This window comes from Rattus norvegicus, chromosome 8 (assembly GCF_021556685.1).
Source record: "Rattus norvegicus strain SHRSP/BbbUtx chromosome 8, alternate assembly SHRSP_T2T, whole genome shotgun sequence".
In the NCBI taxonomy this organism is placed as follows: domain Eukaryota; kingdom Metazoa; phylum Chordata; class Mammalia; order Rodentia; family Muridae; genus Rattus; species Rattus norvegicus.
In genome coordinates, this window is record NC_141541.1 from 27,693,373 (window position 1) to 27,713,197 (window position 19,825).

At 41.6% G+C, this 19,825-nt stretch overlaps 1 pseudogene; it reads left to right on the forward strand.

Annotated features, from left to right (window-relative positions):
- Positions 1-1,361: 1,361 nt before the first annotated feature.
- LOC148003992 (replication factor C subunit 4 pseudogene) lies at positions 1,362-2,450 on the forward strand (annotated as a pseudogene).
- Positions 2,451-19,825: the final 17,375 nt, after the last annotated feature.

The window sequence follows — 19,825 nt, forward strand, 5'->3', positions numbered from 1 at the left end:
AAGGGTTAACCACTAAATAACACACACTTCACTGCATTCAAAACCCTTCTCACAGCCCGCATGCTTGGAGCACAGGTGGAGACTCTCCTTCCGTAAGATTGCTTTTCCCAGAGGAGTTGTCAGTGCTCTTGTAACTAGCCTGATGCAGTCCTTCTCCAGTACTTACGCATGACCAAACATGCCCAGTCCTGTAGGAGAAGCTTGGGTTGGGCATGCTTTCATGGTTAAAACCATACAGAGGCTGGCAAGTCATGGAGGGTGCATCCTAATCCCCCAGTTCCCTGGTGTTTGGGTTTGGTTTGCCAGTCACTCTAGTCACTGGCTTGTGAAAAGGGGAGGCAGGTCTCAGGTGATAAATTCCTAGAGCCACTGGGTTCTGCTCACTCCTTCCTTCCTTCCTCCCATCCTCCCTCCCTCCCTTCCTTTCTTCCTCCCTATCTTCCTTTTTATTTCTTTCTATAACTTTTTATTAATTTTGTTGTGAATTTCATATCATGTACCTGAGTTCCATCCATCTCCCCATCATATCTGCCCTTCACCCGTGCTAACTCCCCCACAAAGGAAAATAAAAATTAAAAAAATAATAATTAGGGGTTGGGGATTTAGCTCAGTGGTAGAGCGCTTGCCTAGCAAGCGTAAGGCCCTGGGTTCGGTCCCCAGCTCCAAAAAAAAAGAATAAAAAAAATAATAATTAAAACAAGGCATCTTGTCATGGAAGCTGTAATGTCACAGTGTGTCCCACAGTATATAGACCATTTGTTCTACTTATATGCCAGAAGTTATATTTTCTTTTTCTGATGAATTGCAAGCTCCACAGACATAATTGTTCTTGGATTTCTCTCTGCTACTTAATAAATTTTTATTTATTTGAAGTTGGCCTTAAAGAGAAGATCCATTATTTAAAATTCAATATTTCATGATTCTTTGTCAACTTGATGACTTTAACATGGGGTTCCTATTTTTAAAAACGTAACATTGAACACTGAAAATGAATACGTATCTAGAACGTGACTAAATAAGGTAAAGTGTTCACAAAGATATTGTCAGACACACCTTTGACATTCTGCTGCATTGTTTTTCTTGTGCACTTTTATTCATCTTTTTTACTTATAATTTTTGTGATCTGATTTCATGATCAGTAAGTTTAAAAATAAGTTGATTTTTCTATTGACCTTATTAACATTTTTAATGGATGATAGTTTGCATAAGTTTTCTCCTGATTTGCTACCTATCAGCAATACCGAGTAGTATTAAAGTTATTGTCAATTTTTAGAAAATTCCTACAAATCTTCTGCATATTTATCCAATAAAATGGTGGTTTTTTGTTTTGGAGTAAATTTTAAATAACTGGGGGAACCGTGGCACCAGGGGGACGGCAACAACTGAGAAGAAACGATGCAAGCATTTCTGAAAGGCACACCTGTCAGTACCAAACCACAATCGACCAAGGAACGGGGGATATCTTCCTCTGCAGGAAGCAGTGTAGAATCCAAGAAAGTCAAACCAGTTCCTTGGGTGGAAAAATACCGTCCGAAGTGCGTGGATGAAGTTGCTTTCCAGGAAGAAGTGGTCGCAGTGCTGAAAAAGTCTTTAGAAGGAGCTGATCTTCCTAATCTCTTGTTCTATGGGCCACCTGGAACTGGCAAAACATCCACCATTTTGGCAGCAGCTAGAGAGCTCTTTGGGCCTGCACTCTTTCGATTAAGAGTCCTTGAGTTAAATGCATCTGATGAACGTGGAATACAAGTAGTCTGAGAGAAAGTGAAAAATTTTGCTCAGTTAACTGTGTCTGGAAGTCGTTCAGATGGGAAACCATGTCCTTCCTTTAAGACTGTAATTCTGGATGAAGCAGATTCTATGACTTCAGCTGCTCGGCAGCTTTAAGACAAACCATGGAAAAAGAGTCTAAAACAACCAGATTCTGCCTCTTTTGTAACTATGTCAGCCGAATAATTGAACCCCTCACTTCTAGACGTTCAAAATTCTGCTTCACACCTCTGTCAGATAAAATTCAACAGAAGCGATTATTGGGTATTGCTGAGAAGGAAAATGTCAAACTTGGCGATGATCTTGTTACAATATCAGAAGGAGATTTACGGAAAGCCATTCCACTTCTTCAAAGTGCAACTCGACCAACAGGTGGAAAGGAAACTCCGGAAGATGTGATCACAGACATTGCTGGGGTAACCCCAGCTGCAACCATTGAGGGAATAGTCACAGTGGCTCTTTTGACAAACTAGAAGCTGTGGTAAAGAACCTAATAGACGAAGGGCATGCAGCCACTGGGCTTGTCAATGAACTTCATGATTCAATCATAGAAAAGGAAAATCTGTCTGATAAATGGAAGTCCGTTATTACAGAAAAACTTGCCGAGGTGGAGAAGTGTTCGGCAGGTGGTGCAGATGAGCCTCTGTGCAGCTGTGGAGCAGCAACTGACTCAGAACTGTTAAACATCTATATTCTTTTGTATGATGAATAGAAATAAAGGACCAAACCACCTATAAAAACAATTTAAATAACTGGAAACGACAGCTCCTAAGAGCCAGTCATCACAATCCCTACTGACGTGATCTTTACCACAACCAGTTCATGTCAGCCCAGTGTAGCAGGATGCTGAAGTCTCTCTGAAGTGTTCATATGGTCCACTCACTAGTCTGGTAACAAGAACCATAGAACGTCTATTTGAAATTTTTCATCTCATTTTTGTGACTTAAGATTGATGTGGACAATCTCTCCAGTCTCATCCTAAGCCCTGTAGCAAACTGCTTGTAAGGACTTCCTCTCCATCCTACCTCCACTCCCAGGGGTCTTTAACAAACACCGTGCCAGGTCCAGCATTCCCTTTCCCAAGGACCCTTTTCTAGCCCATTCTTGTTTCTCTAATCAGTCAACCATACCTAGAAACACTCTGCCTGGGCCCCCCAGTGGCCACACAGAGCTAGGACCCAGGGAGGTGATGCTTGGTCTCCTTTCTGTCCTACACCATAATCTCTCCAATTTCTGTAACAGACTGCTGCAGGGGTCTCAGGTCCCATCACTGAAGCTCCATTCACTGGAGCTTCAAGCTCTTGTCACAGAGTCCCCATAGCCCTTTCATCCCTGTCTTTCCAGATCATTCTTTGCCTTACTGCAACCTACTTGCAGGATTCTCTCTTCCCACCACATACACATCCCAGTGCCTGGAGACTGCCTCCCCACCCCGCGCTATGGACAGACTCCCCTTAGCTCTTCCTGAAGTCCACTCGATGTTTCCTCCTAGACCAGCTCTCTTTCTCACACACACCCCACAGACCTGCAGAAGCATTCTGTACCAGGTAGCCTACATCCACCATACTCTTCTAAGATCCAGAGAGGGTGGCAGACACAAAAGAATGGAACACCCAGCCAGCAAAGGCAAAATGAAACATCAACACCCAGAATTGATTAAATTCATCTCAAGTCCAGATGCTTAGACTCCAGCAGAAACCACAAACACTAACACCCAAGACAGTATGCCTCCACTAGAAGCCAGTAACTCCACTATAGTAGACCCTGAGAAATGCAGTATAGTTGGAGAACAAGACAAGGACTTCAAAATAGCAAATATTAAAGAACATGTTCAAGGACCATAAAGAGAAGATTAATAAATATCTTAATGAACTATGTGAAAACAAAAACAGTAGAAGTAATGAAAATAGTTCAAGACATGAAATTAGAAATAGAATCACTAATTACAACCCAAGTGAGATAAAACTGGAAATGAACAATTTAGGAAGTCAAAGAAGAGCCTCACGAATAAGCATTAACAACAGAGTAAAAGAGATAGAAGAGAAAATCTGAAGACATAGAAAAAAATCGATATGTCAGTTAAAGAAAATGCTGAATCTAAAACTCTTTAAAAAAAAGAAGGAAAAGAAAGAAAAAAAGGCACAAAATCAGGGAATCTGGAGCACTATGAAAAGACCAAATTTATGAATAAGAGAAATAGAGGAAGAAGAAACCCATATCAAAGGCACAAATATATTTTCAACAAATCATAGAAAATTTTCCTAACCTAAAGAAGGAGGTCCCAATGAAGGTATAAGAAATATGCAGAGCACCAAACAGGAAAGAAATTCCCCACGATACATAAAAATCTAAATACTAAGTTTATAGAACAAAAAAAAATATGTTAAACCCATTAGAACAATACCCAATGTCTTGGAGGCGTCTTTAAAAGCCAAAAGGGCCCAGATGTTCTACAAACGCTGAGAAACCACCAATGCCAGCCCAGACGATTATACCCAGCAAAACTATCATAATAGACAAAGAAAAATATCCACAATAAAATCAAATTTAAGTATCTATCCACCAATCCAGCTCTAGAGAAAACACTAGAAAGAAAATCTCAGTCTGAAGAGGTTAACCACACCCAAGAAAACACAAGGAACAAATAATCCCAGAACAGTAAGTCAAAATAGGAGGGAAAAACCTACCCCATAACAACAAAATATTCGGTATTAATAAATACAAATCACTAATAATTCTCAATGGTTTCAGTTTCCCAATAAAAAGACAGACTAGAAGATAGATAAAAGATAAGACCTGATTAGAAAACAAGTTCCATCTTTCTGCTCCATCTAAGAAACACACCTTACCATCAAGGATAGAAATCATCTCATGGTACAAGAATATACAAACATGTTTCAAGCAAATAGACCCAAGAAGCAAGTAAGTGTACCCTATTGTCTGACAAAATAAACTTCAAACCAATACTAATCAGAAGATATTACAGAAGAACACTGCATACTCATCAAAGAAAAACAATCTACCAAGAGGATATTGGAATCCTAAACATTCATGCTCCAAACACAAGGGCACCAAATTTCATTTTAAAAAAAAGAAAAGATTACAGCTAAAAATCACATATTGACCCTCACACAGTCATAGTTGGTGAGTTCATACCCCAATAGATATGTCATCCAGACAAAAACTAAAACAGAAAAATGCTGGAGTTAAATAAAACCACAAGACAAAGGGACCTAGCAGACATTTCCAGAATATATCACCCAAGCAAAAATAAAATTTACCCTCTTCTCGGTAGCACATGAAACCTTCTCTGAAGTTAATCACATACCTGGTCATAAAGCAAGTCTCAACAGATATAAGAAAAGAGAAATAGCTAAGAAATGTTAAATAACACTCTCCATCCTGTGTGACTACTATGACAGATCAAAGCTGGATATCAACAATAACAGAAAGTTTATGAACTCATGGAAACTGAACAACTCACTAATGAGTGAAAAATGATTCAAGACAGAAATTAAGCAAATATGTGCTCACGAGATGATTCAGCTGATAAAGGCCAGGTTCACAACCAAAAATATAAGAGGAAAATTTAAAACTTTCTCTAAGTGAATGAAAACGAAGACACAACATAACCAAATCTATGGAACACAATGGAAACATTTCTAATAGTCGATTTCTAGCACTAAGTGTCTACATTTAAAAAATAATAATAAATACATGAATGAACGAATGACTAAAACACCTAAAAGGAGTTAATGGCAAGAAATAATCAAACTCCAGAAAAAAATAATCAAATAGAAACAACAACTAAAAAGTACGACGAATAGAGGAAATGAATAGTTGGTTCTCGGAGAAAAGCAATAGGATTGATTAAACCATCAGCCAAATTAACTTAAAGATGGAGACGGAAGAACCAAATTAGTAAAACTATAGGTGAAACGGGAGACATCATAACAGACACAAGAAACATTTTTGGAAGTTTGCTTCATGTTGCTTTGGGCAGTTTTTAAAAAAAACCTTTGCTGGTGGATTATGGTTTCCAGTTTTATATTTTTATGGATGTCTTAGGTTTTTACTGCTATAAACAGACACTATGAAGAAGGCAATGTTTTTTTTAAACATTGGTAGAAATATTTATTTTTTTAATTGAGTATTTTATGTATTTACATTTCAAATGTCATCCCCTTTCCTGATTCCCTCCAATCCCCTTCCTCCGCTTCTATGAGGATGATCGCCCTCCCACCCACCCACTCCCACCCCAACACCCCAGCATTCTCCTGCATTGGAGAAAGAAGCCTTCCCAGGACCAAGGGCTTCTCCTCCTATTGATGCCGAGCAATGCCATCCTCTGCTGCATATGCAGCTGAAGCCGTGGACCCCTCCGTGTGTACTTGTTGGTTGGTGGTTTAGTCCCTGGAAGCTCTGGGGGTGGGGGGAAGGTTTGGTTGGCTGATATCGCTGCTCTTCCTATGCGGTTGCAAACCCCGTCAGCTTCTTCACTCCTTTCTCCAACTCCTCCTTTGGGGTCTCCACGCGCAGTCGGATGGTTGGCTGTAGCGTCCTCAGCTGTATCAGTAAGGCTCTGGCAGAGCCTCTGAGGAGATGCTTGCTCTTCCGTGTTTGCTGCTCTGTTTACATTAGTTAGGAGATAGAAATAGCCTAGATGTCCAACAACTGATGAATAGGAATTGATAATGTATTTAGGAGATAGAAATAGCCTAGATGTCCAACAACTGACGAATAGGAATTGAAAATGTAGCATATGTACTGATGAAATATTATTCAGCTGTTAAAAAATGAACTTAACTTCTCAGGTATATGGATGGAACTTGAATCAATTATCCTAGTGTTGTAACCCAGGGTCATGGTTGCCTTCTAGACCTTGATGGACCAATTGTTGAAGACACCACATACTTACATCATAAAGAAGTCAAGCTGATACTCAACCAGAACCTTCAGCACTACTAGCAAGCTTTAATAATCAGTGGAGGAAACCAATTATCAGTCTCACACAGCTGCGAGCCCTGTGAGATACAATAACCACAGGCTACAGTAACCACAGGCCTGATGAGTCATGTCCATTGGTGCAATAGTGGCACAAGTGTTATGGATATAACCAGTCATTTGATCAGATCTAGAGCCTACTCCTTAAGAGGAAACACATACCTGGCAGTATAAATGGGGTCAAGTACCCACAGGTACTCATGGGTTAAAGTTGTGGCTTCAAGGACTTAAGAAAAAAAAACTATTCTTATTCTTCTAAATGTATATAATATTAAAACACTCCTAATACCTTACTGATATATTCATAGATTAATGAATTTCTCAACCCTCATCAGAGAAGCTGCTTCCTACAGTATACGGCAATGAAAACAGAGACTCTCAATTGGACAGTGCATAGAGAGTAAGAGTAAAAGGAGTGTTCAGCACAAAATGAAACACCTGTATCTGAATTAGCTACTTTCCGGTTGTGATAAAACACCAGGGACAAAGCAACCTATAGGAAGAAGAGTTTGCTTGAGCTTATGGTTAAGACGGTTGAGTTTCCATCATAGTAGGGAGTCATGGTACGAAACAACTGGCAGCTGGAAAAGAACACTGAAGTTATAATCCTTTCCTTTAAAATGAATTAAAAATACAGAGGGAAGAAGGGAGGGAGGGAGGGAGGGAGGGAAGGAGGGAGGGAGGGAGGAGGGGGAGAAGGGAACACACTCTAAGAATGGCTAAAGGCTTAAGACCTCAAAGCCCACCTTCAGTGATGTATTCCTGCAGCAAAGCTGAAACTCCTATATCTTGCCAAACAGCACCACCAACTAGGGAGCGACTGACCCAACACAGGAGCCTCCTGGGGGCATTCTCGTTCACACTACACAGATTTGCACCTCTCCCCTCAAGGCTGAGGGATCTTCTTGGAAAAGAGTATGAGCCAGAAAGTGGTGAATCTCAGAAAGATTGTAAGAGCCAGAGACAGTGGATAACTTCAAGAAAACAGTGTTTTCCAGGACAGGTGCACATAGAAAATTATAGCATTGTGACAGCATACACAAGCTAACAACAGCCAAAATCCTATTAGAGAATGTCATAGTTGGGAACAGTGAATTCGGAGCATTAGCTGAGGAGCTATTTGTATTTGATAGTGGTTAGGAGAGAGAGAGAGAGAGAGAGAGAGAGAGAGAGAGAGAGAGAGAGAGAGAGAGAGAGAGAAGAGAGATTTTTTTTCTAGTGGTATGGCCCTTGGTATGTCAACCACACTCTGAGGCAGCTCAACTCCCAAAAGCAGTTGGTCAACACAAATAGGATTCAGTGGATTTAAAAGGCAAAGAAGAGTAGGAGGAGAAATGATTTGCTGAGTAGGGAGGTGAGGGTAGGGAAATAGATCTGAGAGAAATCAGGAAACAGAAGATGAATAGGATCAAAATCCACGACACTTCCCAGAACTAAAATGGACTAGAGGGGTACAGCCAAGTTTCAACCAGTGAGCAGACGTTGTTACACACTCAAAGGATTTGATAAATGTTCCCCAAGGGTAATAGAGTAATAGACTATGTGACCAAAGTCACACAAGTAAGGACTATACTGTCTCAGCCGTAAGAAGCCATAATAAGCCTCAAAACCATGCAGACGAGCTCATCTGCAGGAGTTTAGCTGTCAAAACCTCAGCATGCTTCAACACCAGCAGCTCACTACGCTGCTAAAATATTGCTGAGGTAAACAAGCAGTCAGTGTGTTAAAATTAGGAATGTAAAAAAGTCATGTAGTGGAAAAGGTATATTCCAGAGCCAGGAGAAAATCAGTGGAAGAGGACCCAGAAATAAGAGAATGGAGTTATCAAGCAAGGGTTTTAAAACAAAAATTATAAACGAACTCAACTATCTAAAAGAAAAGCACAAAAAGGAAGTAAAGGATTCAATATACGATATATATGAAATAAAATGCAAATTAGACACTACAGAAGATAAAATCAACAAATTTTAAGACATATTAATCTTATCCAGGCTAAAGTGAAAAAAGAAAGAAGTATGAAAATAAATATCTGGTGTCCCATCTGAAAATATCAAGGACTTGAAAGTCATTGATCTGAGCTGGGGAAATGGTAAGAAAAGGGAGATGCCAAAGAGAAATACTACACAAATATGGATGAACTTTTTTCAAGTTTGATGACAACTATAAATTCTGCAAAGCCAAGATGGCCAGCAAATGCCAAGAGAAACAGAGTGATTGTGTCAGCACTTGTCAGAATCAATTGGTGGGAAATCATTGATATAGAGGAAAATTTTTTTTTAAAGCAGAAAAGACATTTTTTATATAAACAAATGACAAGAGAATTGACAACTTCCCATTGAAACAATGTGAACCAGAAGACAATGTACACACCTAATATAATGAGAGTCTAAGATCCTTAGCCACGAAGTTTCATCCATTGAAAGAATTCCCTAAGAACAAATAGAAGGCCTGGGGCGTCCAGACAAGCAAACGGATTGCCTTCATTGCTGCATAACTGTACTAAAATATGCATTTTGCAAGTCCTCCAAGTTGAAGAGAAATGATCCCACATGAAAACTCAGATCTATACCAGGGAATAAAAAAATACAACAAATTGTAAATGCCAGAAAATAGACAAACTTTCTCATTTATTTGTTCAAACAAAATTGCTTCTTTTGTAAAAAAAAAAAATAGTCGGAATATATTTTAAATGCACAAACAAAATTATGTCAGCATAAAAGATAGAAAGAAATTTAATGGTATGTTATTAGAAGTTTCTTATATATAAAGTTATGTCATAATATTGGAGAGTAGACTGGAATGTATTTAAAATACTATGTGTTACAGCAGTGACTAAATCTTACAGTGATAGAGTACTAAGAAATATTCAATCCAAATGACAAGACAAATTAAAGGAGCAAAACATGAAAAAATAGTAAAGAAATAGCAAGATGATAACCTTACACCCATCTATATAATAATTATATTCAGTGTAATTTATGCCAGACAGGATTTCTATAAATCAAGACCTAACTAAATGCAGCCCACAAAGTATAAAGTGTAATATAAAGACACAGGTTAAAAAAAAATCAAAGGAAGAAAAACCTGCACCGTGCCAACACTAATGATATTGTAGCCAGCACATAAATGTGAGACAAAGTAGACTTCAAAGCAAAGCATATTGCCAGAGCAGAAGAAGAGACATTTAATAGTAAAGGGGACAGCTCATCAAGAGAACGCAACAGCGGCTGCAGGTGAATCTCTACAAGAGAGTACTTGCCTTTCTTATAAGGCCCTTAGATTCACTCTTCAGTGCTGGAAGGAAAAAAAAAAGGACAAGACAGACAATTGTAAATGATGATGTATCTGGTAATACAATGAAATATATAAAGCAAAACCCCAGAAGAGTTTGAAAAAAGGAGCAAAATATCAACATCTGTTAGAGACACCAACAGTCCCCTGTCAATAACTGATTACAAGTACAAACAGAAAATTAATAAATTAACAAAGACATTACTCTAGTTAGCATCTGTTGACTATCACATCTAATGTAACATGTCTAAGTGAACACAGACTACTTAGGGAGACCATATCTTTGTCCATTTACATTTTAAAGGATTAAAATAACCAAGAATGTGTCCCATGTCAAGTAAAATAAATTGGAAATCAATACAAGAGAAATTGAAAAGTCCCTCTATTTAGAAATTATGAACATACACCTAAATAGGCTATAGAAGAAATTATAAAGGAACTTAGAAAATACCATGCATGAAGTGATAGCAAAACAGGGTAGCACGATTTATGGAATAAATCCAATGTGGTTCTTTGATATGAGAGTAAATTTAAGTGTTTATATTAGGAAAGCATAAAGGTGTAAGTTCAATTATTTGTGCTTTCATTTAAGAAAGTTAAAGCTAAAGAAAGAAGAAGATAATAATGAATTCAAGGAAATATAATAACAGAAAATTATAAAGAACATGGGAATCAAAGCTAGTTTTTGAAAATGTAAAAAAAAAAATGGGAGTAGATCCATGTTGCCAATACTAAACTAAAAGTGGAGTCATCACTACAGAGCCTACAGACATGAGAGGGTAGAGAAAGGTTTGGACTTCTTATGCCACTACATTATACAGTGTAAATGAATAGACACATTTCTTAATAGGCCTATATTGCAAAAACTGATACAGAAATAAGAGAAAGACCTGAGCAGTCCAACATTAATTTTAAAAACGACCATAATTAAAAGCCTGCACAGGTAGTGAGTCCATTGGTGAATTTTGTCAAACATCTAATGAGAGAAATGTCAACCCTTTACAAATTCAAAAGTTGGATGTAAAAAAAATAATTTCCAGATTTTTTAAAAAAGATGCAGAGTTATAAATCATCACATTTACAGGTAAATGGATGGTGCTAGGGAAAAAAAATCATCCTGAAGAAGGTAACCCAAACACAAAAAGTCATATATTGTATATATTTGCTTATGTGTGGATTTCAACTGTTAAGCTTTCAATAAGGAAGATACAAGCCTTATAACCACAGAAGTTAGGTAAGGAGTAAGAAACTAAGAGGGGTTGGGGATAAATCTCCCAAGGAACAGGAAAGAGGATAGTTATGAATAGACAGGTGAGGGGCACTAGAATGGGAAGACCAAACGAGAAGAGCAAGGGAAGAGGGGGTGATGGAGGGAATACAGGAAGCAGATTTAAAACTAAGGGCTGTTTGAGGGAACATGTAAATCCTAATACAGTAAAAGCTTCCTAAAATCTATGCAGACATGAAGGTGATGTAGATGAAAACACCAAATGCAGGAGACAGCCTCACCTGGAAAACTCCCGTCACCAGATGAAGCCTACAGGTTTAGTAAAGGATCACAAGTAATCCAATTGTTAGCCAAAGAGGTCCCATGGGAATCCCCCAAATAACCCATCCCAGGCCATTGTGAAGGCTGCTTACCCTCCACAAACTGTTGGTAAGGCCCTACACAACTCATTAAATGTGAGAAGTTAAGCTGGTGCTTACCTAGGACCTTCACCCCCACTGACTAGTATTCATGGAACTAGAGGGAGTACTTTGCATGATACCAAGGAGGAGGTAAACACCAAGGCAGATACAAACCCTCTGACCTACACAGGTGACCTGCTTGTAAGAGAAGATAGTGCAATTGTGGCCCAAAGCTTAGGGAAGTAACCATCCAATATGTTTGAATTTAAGGTCTACAACATGAAAACCTGTTGTGGTTTGTCCTGAAGCTATCTGTATTTTGATGCTAATTCCACTGCCCCAAGGACAGCTGCCTAGTCGCAGACTCAGAACTCAGGTGACATCACCAGAACCTTCTCTCCATTGAATTTGTAAAGTACAGGTGAGGGGCAGGTACAGGATAGAAGGAGGCCTGTCATTGGATGAGAAGGAAGGATGGGCGGGAGAGAAGTTTGAAGGAAGAGGAGGAGACGAGAGAGAGAGAGAGAGAGAGAGAGAGAGAGAGAGAGAGAGAGAGAGAGAGAGAGAGAGAGAAGCTGTGGCAGGACAAGATGGCAGGTGATGTTAAGATTCTGCTCTGTGTATCTACAGGTTGTTATTAATGTTCCTAAGGGATGGATGGTACTGGTCTTTGTATGTTTAAGTGGGCAATTATATCTTACCGATTGGGTCAAAGATTATTGTGTTGTGTGTTCTTTTATGTGAGGGTTTGAGTGTAGGAAAGTGTGCGGCTGGGATGTTTTTCTGCCAAGATATCTAGCAGATATCTTGGGGCACCGAGGTGCGGACCTAGCAGGGTAAAAGACAATGATACTTCTTTTATTTTTATATTTTTACAACAACAAAAACCAAAGAACACAGTTCTGCTAACAGAACACAACAGTAAAATAACTCCTGATGACATCATTGCTACACTCATAGATCAGTGCCTTGCTCAGCCATCATCAGAGAAGCTTCTTCTTGCAATAGATAGATAGAGAGAGAGAGAGAGAGAGAGAGAGAGAGAGAGAGAGCGCCTAGATAGGGAGAGACCTTGTAACCCTCTATCCTAAATGGGATCTGCATCAAATCCCTCCCCTCAGGGCTCGGAACATTGTGGAAGAGGAGGCAGGAGGATTGTAATAGCCAGGCATGAAAGACATCACTGAAACAAGACCTTCTAGATACAGCAGGATCAATACACGTATAAACTCACAGAGACTGACACTACGCACTAGGCCTGCCTAGGTCTGGGCCAAACGGGGTCCCAGCTCTGAGAGGGGAAGGGAATGCAAGCTCCCATCCCTATCCCAGGAGCTATCCCAAACTGGTAACTACTCCCAAGGGAAAACTTTTTTTCCATTGGAGTCTCACCTGAGGCCAGGCCTCACACCCAGCAGTAGAGGGCCAGCCAACATGAAACAACTCAGTGGCGTTTGGGGAAGCTTTTTTGAGCCATAAGCATTGTCAGGATCTTGAACTTTGTCTTTGGGTCTTTTTCTTCTCTTTCTTTCTGTCCTATTCCAGTCGGTTTGGTTTTATTTTGCCTAATTTTATTTTACTATTATTATTAGGTACCTGCTTGTATTCAAATGTGTGTGTGTGTGTGTGTGTGTGTGTGTGTGTGTGTGTGTGAGAGAGAGAGAGAGAGAGAGAGACAGAGACAGAGACAGAGACAGAAAGAGAGGGAGAGGGAGAGAGGTTATGAATTTGGGAGGGTGAAAAAGTGGGGAGGATCTGGGGGAGGGGGAAACATAATCAGAATATATTCCATGAGAAAGTTTTTCATTTTCAATTTTAAAAGATTGGAACAAATCGACAAATATCCTTCTAAAGCCAGACTTGACGATGCGTGCCTGTAACCTCTGCACTTGGAAGGTGGAGGCAGGAGTTTGAGGCCAGCCTGGACTACTGAAAGCCCTTATTGGAAAAATATGTTATTTATAAAACAAGCAAACAAAATAAGAACAGGACCGGCCAACCAGGAGACCAGTGCCCATCGTGAATGTAGATGTGAAATTTATATGAAGAGATCAAACAGAATCCAGTTGTATATAACACACAAATAAGCTGTGCTCATTTTCTCTGTTACTCTGGTAAAACACTGATTAAAGGCAGTGTAGGTGATGAAGGGGTTAATCCCTCACCAGGAATATAGCTTAGTTCCTCACCAGGGAAGACAGGGCAGGAACCTGGAGGTAGGAGGTAAGCAGAGACCTGAAGAGGAATACAGCCTAAGCTTGCTTCCAGGCTCACATCAGTGACCCTGATTATAAAACCCAGGCTTTCCTGCCCTTGGGTGATACTGCCACAGTGGTCTGAACACTCTGTCAGTTGTCAGTGAACAAAATAAATACCCTGCAGGCCAATCTGATGAAGGCAATTAATTCCTCAAGTGAGAGCCTGTTTTTCTAGACATGTCTAGACCTGACTATGATAGTAATTAGACTAAATGCAAAGTTGTCTCAAATCCCCAAATTGACCAAGGTAAATTCGTCATATTGATAGAATATAGGTGAACTAATACTGTCTGAAGAGATGGAGCAATGACATGTGATGGATTGCAGCATCTGTTGTTGGTGAGACTCCGGTAAGCTAGGTATGGCACAGCATGGCTGTAATAACAGCATCCGGAGGCAGAGGCAGGACTGTGAATGTGGGGACTGCCTGTACGACATGGAGATCCCCTGGAGAGCCTCGATACCCTGTCACAACAAAGCCAAAACAAAACAATAAGCACATTCTGAAAAAGTACCGTGTCCAGGTATGACCTGAGGCAGAAAGAGAGGCTGGAGAAAGAAGGCTAACTCCAGCTGGCTTAGGTCACTGTCCGACCCAAGGTCTAGTCCAGCATCTGTTCACTATTAGAGTAATACTGTTCAGTATTACCCTTAAATTCTGCTGTCCTTCTGAGTTGTGCTAACATGTCTAGGTCTACCTGTCTGCCTGTCACCTTTTTTCCTCCCTCCCTCCCTCCCTTTCTTCCTTGAGTGACTGTGACAAGGACCCTGGCACGAAGGGAGAGACTTGGGGGGGTTGCCACCTGCTTCCTGTGTAACCTCAGACAGTACCTGTCACTTTCTGAACCTCTGTACTATAGCTGCAAAATGAGCTCGGAGTCTCTGGCTCCAACCAGTTATGCTGTCCAGCATGAGCTGAGATGTAAACTTGAAGATTTGGGTACACTGCCTGGTGCCTCAGGAGCTCAAGCAGTACTAATATGCGTCCCCCCCCCCCACCACCACATACTTTAAAACTTAGTCATTAAACTTTATCAGAAGCGAAGTATTTAGAATTCACACGCAAAGCCATCACAGCAGCATACCCTTATTTAACATTAAAATTACATTTCTGTGAAGCTGTGTATCCAACTGAATCAGCCTTAAATAAATACAATCTTTCCTGCATGATCAACGAATTAGACTCTGACAATACACTTGCTACCGTGGTTGTCTCCGAGTTTGCCTAAAATGCTTCTGTATTTTATTGCTGTGTAAATATTTAGAAGACTTTAAAAGGCTAATTTCGGATTTGTGCTTTCTCCCGTCCACAGTTTATACTTCGAGTCTATTTCTGCACTCTGGGTTTTTACTCCTGGAGCGCGGTGTAGGCCCCCCCACATTGTTACTATTTACACTTAGTTTGCAATGTGCCACACGTTTATGAAACTTTCCATTTGAATTCTTGATGTGATTAGCTGCTTTTAATTACACCTAAAGCTTCCTTGCCAAGTAATGATGAGGCTGCACAGAAATGGCACAGTGGAGACATAACCAGAGCCAAACAGTTCTAAGGGCAAGCGCTTCAAGGGCCGGGACCAAGGCAATCCACCAAATCTGCACAAACATGGTGGACGCGGCTCAACTGAAACAATGCTAACGGGGCTGCAAATGTGGTGAGGGCTTTAACAGTACAGGCTCAGATGCTACTTTAAATGTCAGAGTGGAGTTTAGTATTTGGAGGAGAGCCTTTGGAGTAAAAATGTAAACTCCTATACTTGAAATTCAAAGAAAATTACATTTAATGTCTGCTGACCAGACTCAACTGGATCACTTGACCATGATGGCTGTTACTTGTGCTGTGTGTGCTCTCTGCGCTCTCTCTCTCTCTCTCTCTCTCTCTCTCTCTCTCTCTCTCTCTCTCTCTCTCTCTCTCTCTCTCTCTCTCTCTCTCTCGTTCCTAGTTCTCTAAGGGCTTAAGCACATTTCGGGTCTTCTGTGAGTTAGAGTTGCCAAGCAGCCAGGCCTCTATTGGAGATTCCTGGGCAGATCCTACAGATTTCAGCTCACCTTTGGTGGACACAAATTCTTCTGCAACGCCCTTTTCTCCAGACATCATCTACCCTGCACACTGCTGGGAGACAATGTCTCTTGCCCTCTGCAGTCTCTCATTTGTACATCCTATGAACTGTCTGGTTATCTATCTTACAAACATTTTGTCCGACATAAACCAGATTATGCTTGGGGATAGAAGTACGGTAGTATGCCCAAAAGAAACTCTTCCTGCCCTCTAGGAGTGACCTCCAAGAAGAAACGGGCTTTGCTCCAAGAATCCTACAGAACTTGCATGCCTGTATAGACTACTGTGGAGGGAAGGCACAAGGTAGGGCAGCCTTCTGCAAAATACAAGGCCCTCGATCTTGCTGGAATGCTTGGTTCTCAAAGTAATCATAGCCCAAGACATAGAGAGAGAGAACCAAGAAAGTGATTGGACCATGGGTTAGAAGACAAGAGAAGAGGGGGGTGGGTGGCCCACAGAAAGGGAAGAAACCATAGGGTTGTTTGACTTAATCAAGGGAGGGGGAAAGTCTGGCCATGCTGTTCAAGATTGTGATATGTGTTGCAGGAGTGACACATCTGTGTGTTCTTTCTTCTGCCTTTACCCATCAAGGCAGCCTCGGTTTCCTTCTCCCAGGGAGTAGTGCTTTCCTTTCAGTTCACTGCCCTTTTGATCGATGCCTCTTAAGCATCCGACATCAAGCAGAAATCACGAGACAGAGGGACAGAAGGGAGAGAAGCCAGGAGGGATTGCAAGGCTTAGTTTGCTGAGCGGAGGCAACTTGGCCCCTTGGCAAGAGTCTAATTTAGAGGTTTTCCCAGCGGGTGGCCCTAACTCATCCAGTCCCGTTCAAGGGTGCCCTCCCTTTCCAAAAGGCTGCTCCATTTTAATTCAAACCAAACCCCAGCTTTCTGTAATTTCAGATGGTAAGGAAACACTGGACGGGATGCGGAAGCCTGTGGTTTGTGCAGGAGAACTCAACCATGGCTTACTCTACACTCTGGGTGCAGGCCCAGTCCTCATCAGCTTCCTCGGCTTGGAGTCCTCATGATGAGCTTGAGTGCAGGGATGCTGGAGGGGAAAGTGTTGGCACTTGGGGACATTCCAGTGAAAAACTGGGGAATTAGGATGCAGAATCACAGCTGCTAATTGGTGCATAGAATAGAACAAATTCCCTCTCATCACAGAAAGTATTGTGTTTCATGTTGAGGAAAGAGAGATTTGCCTACAAATTAAGTTGGGAAGTGCACAGAAGAAACTGTCTGCTGTCCAGAGTGGTGCTTGGGGACTGTAATGAGATATGGCATAGAAGCAGGAGGGGAGGCGCTCAGTCAGTGAGTGCATTTTCCTTAGTGTCTCTTGTAATGTGGAGGGCTGGTCCTGCTCCTGGTGCTGTCTCTGGGCACTCAACAAACGCCCCTTAACACACGTGCAGCTTGAACTTCCTGTAAGCAATTGCTCCCAAACTGTGGCAGCCATAATTCTGAGAAACGGTCACATCTAAGTTCCGAAGAGCCACGGGGGAAGACAGAAGCTACTTGCCCCTTCTCTCAGCATCAAACTAGTGGAGAGGCGTTTGGATCCTTAGTTATGTCTGGCAAAACGAGCAACCAAGTCAGGCCAGTAGCACTGAGTCTGAGCTGGGAGCCACCCACAGGAACCCCAGATTTGGACCAGAGCCTGCTGCAACCCACCAGTGTTTCTGCTCACCCATGGCCTTGTCTGTTTGCTCCGTTCAGCTGGCCTCTTCCTCAGTGTCCTCTCTCTGGGTTTGGCAAGTGTCTGTGTTGGTCCTGTCTCACAGTGACCTTCTCAGAATGCAAACACTGCCCAACCACAACTCCAGGTCACGTGTTCTTTTCCATCTCTCCCGCGTAGCAGGGACGTTAAGGGAACACAGTTATACGTGCACTGACTTTATGGATAAAACTTTCAGAGAGCCCACGTCTACTCAGCGTTTTATATTGAAAATAAGTAAATAAACCGGAAATTCAGGGGTCAGAAAGCACAGTGACTCCATCTGTGGTTGGGGGAAGGGGAACTTGTCGAGATGTTCTGAAAATGCTTCTCTGGTTTAGCCTTCAGCCCTGGGGGGGGGGGGGTGGTAGGCAGTCTAACCCCTACCAATCATGTGACCCAAACTAGGATTAGCAAAAGCAAACAAGACCTTTGAGCTGTAGGCATTTTCTCCTGAGGAAGCCACTTGCCCACATTCTTGAATCCTGAAAGAGCCACGTACAAGTCAGTGGACGAAGAATCCTTACGAGGAATTCTCTCTCCACCCATGAGCTGATTGAATTGCCTTTTCTCATAAGGCAAAGTACAAATGTAGTCCCTGGTTTTACTAGAGATCAATTCTAGACAGTGGGATTTTGTTTGGTTTCAAAGGGATTTGAAAAGATTAAAAAGGAGAAAAGAAACGAAAATAAAGTCATTTTCAAAATCACGTGATTGCCTTCCTACCTTAACTGAAGTTGTACTTGGGGTGGGGGTACGTTTTAAACTCTTTTTTTTTTTTTTTTGTGGTCAATCACCTTGCGCTGCTCACATATTACTGGCTGGTCACTCATAGGTCATTATTTTGCATCACGAAGTTGGTAGAGTTAACTTTTGGGTTTGAGTTCTGGAAAAATACTGGGAGAGGAGTGAGGAAAGGGGTCTTCCTGAATAAGTTCAAAACTATATTTACGTTAACTGCATGGGTTACTCGGGCCTGCTCAAGATCTTGGAGTAGTGTCCTCACGAAATAACAACAGAACACTCACAGTATTCCTTCATATTCCTGAACCTTTTGCAAGTTCTGAGGAAAATATTTCTTTTCCTCCTACAAACAGCCCATGTGTAATTGTGTTGGGAGATGTCATTCTGAGGCCAGGGAGAAGGAGACTTCTTGCCTCCAGACGAGACAGTTAGAATTTGCCGTTTTCCCTTACCCATACCCTTAGCCCTTCCCGCACCTGCAAAAGCAGCAACCTTTACCTCACAGGAGGGAAGCAGTGGCAGACAGTTTTTACTATTGACGTTTTCTGGCTCCCAAGTGGTCCTGACAAGGGAAGTGCTTTTAGGGAGACCCATGAAAGAAAACCTGCAAACTCCTGCTTCTTCAACTGGCCCTGCCTGATTGAAAAGTGGCTGGGTTTCAGTGGGGTTGAATTCTAGTAGGCCTCATGAGACCTCACAGAGCCAGAATCTTCTGCCCGTGCATTGTGTGAGGTGGCGTGAGTGCACCGTAGCCCGGCTTGATCACACTTGTCTCCAGGAAGGCTCCAGGCCTCACCGCACACCTAATCTCTCTGAGTCCCTTTTTCCTTGTGCGATTCAGACATGATAATGCTTCCCATGTGGTTGAGGTGAGGATAGAATTGAATACTAATTGTGAAAATCGTGACGAGTTCATAGTAGGAATTACAAATAGCGCTTCCAGACCTTTCCCTGGTGTCTGTCTGAGGCTGCTAATGTCTCATTATCAGTGTGTTAGCTCACTGCTAACGGTCCCTCCTGCTCAACCCGCACTTGTGGAAGAACAAAGAGGAAGAATGGCAGGCCACAGTGTGAGACTCCGGTGACAATGTCCATGTCTTCAGCACCTGTGCTCATAGAGGACATTCACAGAAGCCAGGGCAGTACCTGGTCAGAACCTGAAACCTGTCATCCTAAGGTAAGAGGACTCAGTTCCATAATTGGGCTAAAAGACAACCCCAAGCAACTATGGCCACCAGCTTATTCTTCCATGCTGGGGAGATGGTGGACGGTGAACCCCACACACAGTCACTGAGGTGCTGATGGGAACAATCCGTTGCTTTCCTTCCCTAATGCACTTAGGGATTAGGACTGCCTC